Consider the following 7,119-nt stretch of genomic DNA (forward strand, 5'->3'; position numbering starts at 1 on the left):
TCTATTACATATACCTTAATGCATGCTTTATATTAAGAACTGAACATGAAAATGTAAAAAAAAAAAAATGTCCCCATTACAACAAATACATATATGTAATTTTGAAACATTCCTTGAAACATTTTATTGAAATACCGTAGAATTCCATTAATTCCTATGGTGGCCAGTGACTTCAAAGCTTCTCATTTGCCATTATATAGCATCAGCAATCCAGGTTTTCTGTAATTGGGGCTTACTGTGTTTCATCTCACGTGCAACTGACACACAACAGATGCAAACTGGAGGCAATGTTCGAGATGTTTATCTGTACTGTTGTTGTGTTTCAGCCAAACCAGACAACAGGATGTCACATGGTATCAGAGGGCCTCTTACCACCCACACAGACTAGAATTAACCCTCCAGGGGATTTCTTAAAAGCATGCTGGGGTAATCAGCTCCCATCACATTCATACCATAGAGCTGACTACTGCAACCCCTTTAAGTTATACTTTCACTGAACAACTGTCAGCCATTAGGCCATTGTATAAAAATCTATTAGCTCTCAATGCACACAGATGTTCTCTATCCTGACTTTGGTTATCATTAGCTTCTAACTAATTTGCAGTATTATTCTGTGTTCCTTACATCAGCAGCGTAGAGGAGGAGTCATTCTCGCCCAGTCCAGTGTTAAAAACTGCTGTGCATCATCGAGTTGCGTTAAATGCATGGACTTTCTCCAGCTGAGCAGTATAAATGGGAGCTGAGTCACCCTGAATAAGGCTAGTTTAAAACAACAGGGTTACCCACCTGACTCAGCTGGGATGAGAACACGCAGGAAGCAGGAAGGAAGTGGTTCTGCCCTCCCCTCCTATTTGCCCTAAATGAGGCCTGCTCCAGTCTGCAGGGTCTAGGGCTCCAGGCCCCCGGCTGCAGGCTCTGTTCCCTTCCTCAGCTGCCAGCCCTATTTGTCTCAATAAGCTGGAGTGCCCTCACAGAGCTCTAATAAAGCTCCTTTTCCCCCTGAATACATTCCCATTCTCCACGCAGGATAGATCACCAGTCGCTTCCTGATGAAGTCGTTCTAGCTGCACGGACCATCTGGCAGAACAAGGGAATTGAATAATATTTCCCCAGAAAATGCAATCTATTTGCGATGCTTTTCGGTGAACACCATCGCCGATTGATTCACCCATGCCTTGGCTAGTGTTTGTGCCCTCTATATGGGCTTTGTGTGATTCGGTTCCTGGGCCTTTTCCTTCCTTACAGCCCTGCTGAACAGGGATGTATTTAGAGAATGTGTTTATAGAGCTCACACTATGGGTTTAATGGCATAAATCATCATGTAGCTGTATATAGTGGCCATGCCTAGGAGGACTGTGTGAATTGAGAGGTGGGAAGCCCTTTAACCCAAGCCTACGCACAGTATGGCTCCAGCAGGTTGCACAATGTGTTAATGGCTCCCAGCCGTTGTTAGCCTAAGACTGACTCGTAACTTGGTCCTGATGAAACATATCCTAATCAAACTGAGCACTCTCGTCTGGGATAGGGGAAGTAAATATATATAGACGTTACCTTCTGCACTTACAGATGTAGGATGTTAATTTGATCACTCTTTTGTTGCTGACAATTTTTCTACACAGCAGGAAAAGGAAACTTGTAGTGTGTTTTAGTTTAAAAAAAAGCTTCTAGAGTTTGTAATTTCCACTTTGAAAAACGTTTGGTCAAATGAAGACTGAATTTTCAAAGTTGTTGCATTGACCAAACGTTTGGAACCTTTTTAAAACTAAAACACAAAAACTCCAAAAATGTCCATTCATAATAATCCACATAATAATTCACATTTCCTGTTGCCGCAGGATTATTTTCCTGCTGTAGAAAACTGACTCAAATTACGATCCCACATCTGTAGGAAGTGCTGCTGCTCCCAAAAACCATCTGTATTTCCATGGCAGCAGGCTGTGAGATGTCTGTATGGCATCCTGTCCAGCCTGCTCAGTCAGTCCCAACACTGAACTATAGTGGTTGTGACCCCATGGACTCTGCATCTGGGAGCTGCATCTGTTAGCCACCTGATCATTGCTTCTATCTGACACACACACACATATATATATATATATATATATATATATATATGGTGAGTAGCGTCTTCCCGGTCATGTGGGATTCTGCCAATAGATTCAGCAGACTGTGCTAACGAGAGCCACTGTATTTACATTTTACATTTAAGTCATTTAGCAGACGCTCTTATCCAGAGCGACTTACAAATTGGTGCTTTCACCTTATGACATCCAGTGGAACAGCCACTTTACAATAGTGCATCTAGGTCTTTTAAGGGGGGGGGAGAAGGATTACTTTATCCTATCCTAGGTATTCCTTAAAGAGGTGGGGTTTCAGGTGTCTCCGGAAGGTGGTGATTGACTCCGCTGTCCTGGCGTCGTGAGGGAGTTTGTTCCACCATTGGGGGGCCAGAGCAGCGAACAGTTTTGACTGGGCTGAGCGGGAACTGTACTTCCTCAGTGGTAGGGAGGCGAGCAGGCCAGAGGTGGATGAACGCAATGCCCTTGTTTGGGTGTAGGGCCTGATCAGAGCCTGGAGGTAGTGAGGTGCCGTTCCCCTCACAGCTCCGTAGGCAAGCACCATGGTCTTGTAGCGGATGCGAGCTTCAACTGGAAGCCAGTGGAGAGAGCGGAGGAGCGGGGTGACGTGAGAGAACTTGGGAAGGTTGAACACCAGACGGGCTGCGGCGTTCTGGATGAGTTGTAGGGGTTTAATGGCACAGGCAGGGAGCCCAGCCAACAGCGAGTTGCAGTAATCCAGACGGGAGATGACAAGTGCCTGGATTAGGACCTGCGCCGCTTCCTGTGTGAGGCAGGGTCGTACTCTGCGGATGTTGTAGAGCATGAACCTACAGGAACGGGCCACCGCCTTGATGTTATTTGAGAACGACAGGGTGTTGTCCAGGATCACGCCAAGGTTCTTAGCGCTCTGGGACGAGGACACAATGGAGTTGTCAACCGTGATGGCGAGATCATGGAACGGGCAGTCCTTCCCCGGGAGGAAGAGCAGCTCCGTCTTGCCGAGGTTCAGCTTGAGGTGATGATCCGTCATCCACACTGATATGTCTGCCAGACATGCAGAGATGCGATTCGCCACCTGGTCGTCAGAAGGGGGAAAGGAGAAGATTAATTGTGTGTCGTCTGCATAGCAATGATAGGAGAGACCATGTGAGGTTATGACAGAGCCAAGTGACTTGGTGTATAGCGAGAATAGGAGAGGGCCTAGAACAGAGCCCTGGGGGACACCAGTGGTGAGAGCACGTGGTGAGGAGACGGATTCTCGCCACGCCACCTGGTAGGAGCGCGACCTGTCAGGTAGGACGCAATCTAAGCGTGGGCCGCGCCGGAGATGCCCAACTCGGAGAGGGTGGAGAGGAGGATCTGATGGTTCACAGTATCGAAGGCAGCCGATAGGTCTAGAAGGATGAGAGCAGAGGAGAGAGAGTTAGCTTTAGCAGTGCGGAGCGCCTCCGTGATACAGAGAAGAGCAGTCTCAGTTGAATGACTAGTCTTGAAACCTGACTGATTTGGATCAAGAAGGTCATTCTGAGAGAGATAGCGGGAGAGCTGGCCAAGGACGGCACGTTCAAGAGTTTTGGAGAGAAAAGAAAGAAGGGATACTGGTCTGTAGTTGGTGACATCGGAGGGATCGAGTGTAGGTTTTTTCAGAAGGGGTGCAACTCTCGCTCTCTTGAAGACGGGAGGGACGTAGCCAGCGGTCAGGGATGAGTTGATGAGCGAGGTGAGGTAAGGGAGAAGGTCACCGGAGATGGTCTGGAGAAGAGAGGAGGGGATAGGGTCAAGCGGGCAGGTTGTTGGGCGGCCGGCCGTCACAAGACGCGAGATGTCATCTGGAGAGAGAGGGGAGAAAGAGGTCAGAGCACAGGGTAGGGCAGTGTGAGCAGAACCAGCGGTGTCGTTTGACTTAGCAAACGAGGATCGGATGTCGTCGACCTTCTTTTCAAAATGGTTGACGAAGTCATCTGCAGAGAGGGAGGAGGGGGAGGGGGAGGAGGATTCAAGAGGGAGGAGAAGGTGGCAAAGAGCTTCCTAGGGTTAGAGGCAGATGCTTGGAATTTAGAGTGGTAGAAAGTGGCTTTAGCAGCAGAGACAGAGGAGGAAAATGTAGAGAGGAGGGAGTGAAAGGATGCCAGGTCCGCAGGGAGGCGAGTTTTCCTCCATTTCCGCTCGGCTGCCCGGAGCCCTGTTCTGTGAGCTCGCAATGAGTCGTCGAGCCACGGAGCGGGAGGGGAGGACCGAGCCGGCCTGGAGGATAGGGGACATAGAGAGTCAAAGGATGCAGAAAGGGAGGAGAGGAGGGTTGAGGAGGCAGAATCAGGAGATAGGTTGGAGAAGGTTTGAGCAGAGGGAAGAGATGATAGGATGGAAGAGGAGAGAGTAGCGGGGGGAGAGAGAGCGAAGGTTGGGACGGCGCGATACCATCCGAGTAGGGGCAGTGTGGGAAGTGTTGGATGAGAGCGAGAGGGAAAAGGATACAAGGTAGTGGTCGGAGACTTGGAGGGGAGTTGCAATGAGGTTAGTGGAGGAACAGCATCTAGTAAAGATGAGGTCGAGCGTATTGCCTGCCTTGTGAGTAGGGGGGAAGGTGAGAGGGTGAGGTCAAAAGAGGAGAGGAGTGGAAAGAAGGAGGCAGAGAGGAATGAGTCAAAGGTAGACGTGGGGAGGTTAAAGTCGCCCAGAACTGTGAGAGGTGAGCCGTCCTCAGGAAAGGAGCTTATCAAGGCATCAAGCTCATTGATGAACTCTCCGAGGGAACCTGGAGGGCGATAAATGATAAGGATGTTAAGCTTGAAAGGGCTGGTAACTGTGACAGCATGGAATTCAAAGGAGGCGATAGACAGATGGGTAAGGGGAGAAAGAGAGAATGACCACTTGGGAGAGATGAGGATCCCGGTGCCACCACCCCGCTGACCAGAAGCTCTCGGGGTGTGCGAGAGCACGTGGGCGGACGAAGAGAGAGCAGTAGGAGTAGCGGTGTTGTCTGTGGTGATCCATGTTTCCGTCAGAGCCAAGAAGTCGAGGGACTGGAGGGAGGCATAGGCTGAGATGAACTCTGCCTTGTTGGCCGCAGATCGGCAGTTCCAGAGGCTACCGGAGACCTGGAACCCCACGTGGGTCGTGCGCGCTGGGACCACCAGATTAGGGTGGCTGCGGCCATGCGGTGTAGAGCGTTTGTATGGTCTGTGCAGAGAGGAGAGAACAGGGATAGACAGACACATAGTTGACAGGCTAGAGAAGAGGCTACGCTAATGCAGAGGAGATTGGAATGACAAGTGGACTACACGTCTCGAATGTTCAGAAAGTTAAGCTTACGTAGCAAGAATCTAATTGACTAAAATGATTAAAATGATAGAGTACTGCTGGGGTAGGCTAGCTGCGTTGTTGACACTACCCTAATCAAGTCGTACCGTTGAGTGTGAAGTTTCTACAATGCTGCTTATCGGGAGCTAGCTGGCTAGCTAGCAGTGTTGGTTACGTTACGTTGCGTTAGGAGAACGACAATAGCTGGCTAGCTAACCTAGAAAATCGCTCTAGACTACACAATTATCTTTGAAACAAAGACGGCTATGTAGCTAGCTATGTAGCTAGCTACGATCAAACAAATCACACCGTTGGGACTGTAATGAAATGAAATGAAAAAGTGATACTACCTGTGGAGCGACGCGGAATGCGACCGGAATGCGAAAGTTCTATTCAGTAGACGTTGGCTGGCTATTGGCTAGCTAGGAGTGTCTCCTACGTTAAGGACGACAAAATAGCTGGCTAGCTAACCTCGGTGAATTAAGATAATCACTCTAAGACTACACACTCTAAACTACACAATTATCTTGGATACGAAGACAGCAAAGACAACTATGTAGCTATCTAATACTACACTAATCAAGTCGTTCGGTTGAGTGTGATAGTTACTACAGTGCTACGGTAGCCGGTGAACGTATGCTAGCTGGCTAGCTGCTAGGCAGATAGGAGGGCGACGAAATACGATAATAACGCAATTATCACTCTAAGACTCCACACTCTAAGCTACACAATTATCTTGGATACGAAGACAGCAAAGACAACTATGTAGCTAGCTATGTAGCTAGCTAACACTACACTAATCAAGTCGTTCAGTTGAGTGTGATAGTTACTACAGTGCTACGGTAGCCGGTGAACGTATGCTAGCTGGCTAGCTGCTAGGCAGATAGGAGGGCGACGAAATACGATAATAACGCAATTATCACTCTAAGACTCCACACTCTAAGCTCCACAATTATCTTGGATATGAAGACAGCAAAGACAACTATGTAGATAGCTATGTAGCTAGCTAACACTACACTAATCAAGACGTTCAGTTGAGTGTGATAGTTACTACAGTGCTACGGTAGACGGTGAACGTGTTGGACAGATAGGAGACGACGAAATACGATAATTACGCAATTATCTTTGATACAACGACGACTATGTAGCTAGCTAAGAGGAAATTGCTAAGATTAGACAAATCAGACCGTTGTACTATAATGAAATGTAATGAAAAAGTTATACAACCTGCAGACCGAAGCGCGGATGCGACCAGATCGCTCCAACCCGGAAGTGAGGCTGTATCCCCAAGCTCAGCAGTGTCAGCTTGACAAGTCCAAAATGAACATCACACACCTTGTTAATAACATTCCAAATAGAATGTATATGAATTCCATAATGTATTGACGTTAGGGATGTTGCATTGACCATATCAACACCACACCGGCAGTCATGAGTCATGACCGCAGTCAAATTCCAAGTGACCGTCAAGGTAATCTCCTCTTATGCACTCTGGGCATGCATTAGTAGTAGCCAACTAACTAATGATCTGATGGCCTGGTACTCAGGGCCCTGTGGTGCTTCTAACCACTCTGATGTCAATGCAATCCAAAATCACATCAAACACGCAAACACAGTGTCGTTCTTTTAAAACTCTTCTCACTGAGATGATCAATTTGAAGAAAGTAGTTCAACAACAGGTTGAAAATGAGTGGAAAACATGGTCATTGTGGGTGTTGTTTCAATGCCTGACACAATGAAATGTACAGCAATTTGTAAGGTG

The sequence above is a fragment of the Oncorhynchus nerka genome, linkage group LG10 (assembly GCF_034236695.1).
Source record: "Oncorhynchus nerka isolate Pitt River linkage group LG10, Oner_Uvic_2.0, whole genome shotgun sequence".
NCBI classification, from domain to species: Eukaryota; Metazoa; Chordata; class Actinopteri; order Salmoniformes; family Salmonidae; genus Oncorhynchus; species Oncorhynchus nerka.